The sequence below is a fragment of the Arachis hypogaea genome, chromosome 18 (assembly GCF_003086295.3).
Source record: "Arachis hypogaea cultivar Tifrunner chromosome 18, arahy.Tifrunner.gnm2.J5K5, whole genome shotgun sequence".
Classification (NCBI taxonomy): domain Eukaryota; kingdom Viridiplantae; phylum Streptophyta; class Magnoliopsida; order Fabales; family Fabaceae; genus Arachis; species Arachis hypogaea.
The window spans coordinates 50027313-50028673 of NC_092053.1; the positions used below are offsets into that span (position 1 = coordinate 50027313).

Below are 1361 nucleotides of genomic sequence, written 5' to 3' on the forward strand. Positions count from 1 at the left end.
GATCTCCTTTAGATTCTTTCCACTTCTGAGGGTTATGGCCTTACATTCTTCCCTTGCAATAGCCTTGGCAGCATGAGAAACGCTTGGCCCAGGGGTTTGCTTAGACAAATACACAATTTGATTTTCTAGCTTCTGGATAGCAGCTCCTTGGTTTTGCAGGTTAGAATTTACTTCTTCCTTAAAGGCTTTCAATTCGGTTATGTCTTGACTCATGGTTGCAAGCATTCCTTCTATCCTGTTTAATTGATCTTGAAATTGTTGGTTCGGATTAGGTTGGGTAGGTTGATTATTTTGGCCATGATATGATGGTTGGGAGTAAGTGTTTTGTGTGGCTTGGTATGATCTTTGGTTGGAGTTTTGGTATGTGGAATTGTTATGTTGGTTGTGGTTGTAAGGTTTGTGGTTTTGTGGTTGGGTTTGTTGGTTCCCCCACCCAAAGTTTGGGTGGTTTTTCCATCCTGGATTGTAAGTGTTGGAATGTGGATCATATGATTGCCTTTGTTGGTTTCCCACATAGTTGGCCTCTTCCCAATCACCTCCTTCAGTGCTTACTTCCTCTTGATCTTGTGTGTGTATTGCAGCCACTTGCTTTGTTTCTAATTTCCTAGTGAGCTCTGCTAGTTGCTTGGCAAACACCTTGTTTTGGGCTAAAATTGTATCAACATGGTTCAGCTCCATGACTCCTTTAGTGTTGTGTCTCTCTGAAGCATAGTAGTACTCATTCTCAGCCACTGTCTCGATCACTTCAATGGCTTCTTCCACAGTCTTTTTCCTGTTCAATGAACCTCCTGATGAATGGTCTACAGCCTTCCTTGATTCATAAGAAAGTCCATCATAGAAAATATGCAATTGCACCCAGTCATGGAACATGTCTGGTGGGCATTTCCTTGTCAAATTCTTGAATCTCTCCCATGCCTCGTAGAGAGTTTCACCATCTTGTTGTCTAAACGTCTGAACCTCAGATCGAAGCCTATTGACCTTTTGTGGGGGGTAGAAACGTGCCAGAAACTTGCTTTCCACCTCATCCCAGGTTGTTAGGCTCCCCCTTGGGAATGATTCCAGCCACTTAGCTGCCTTGTCCCTAAGTGAAAATGGGAACAAAAGCAGTTTATAGGCATCTTCCTGGACTCCATTAGACTTCACAGTGTCGCAAATTCTCAGGAATTTTGTGAGATGTTGGTTTGGATCTTCATTAGCACTCCCACCAAATGAACAATGATTCTCCACAAGTGATATTAGCTGTGGTTTGAGCTCAAAATTGTTGGCCTGAATGGTTGGTTTCTGAATGCTGCTACCACAATTCCCAGAGGTTGGATTTATGTATGAACCAAGAACCCTCCTCTCAGGAATGGCATTGTTTC

General features: G+C 42.9%; 1 non-coding gene across 1 annotated transcript; it reads left to right on the forward strand.

Moving 5' to 3' along the window:
* Nucleotides 1-868: 868 nt before the first annotated feature.
* Nucleotides 869-972, forward strand: LOC112773377 (small nucleolar RNA R71). The gene has a single exon (XR_003187930.1). It is a non-coding gene; the product is annotated as a small nucleolar RNA R71 (small nucleolar RNA).
* The last annotated feature ends 389 nt before the right edge of the window (nt 973-1361 follow it).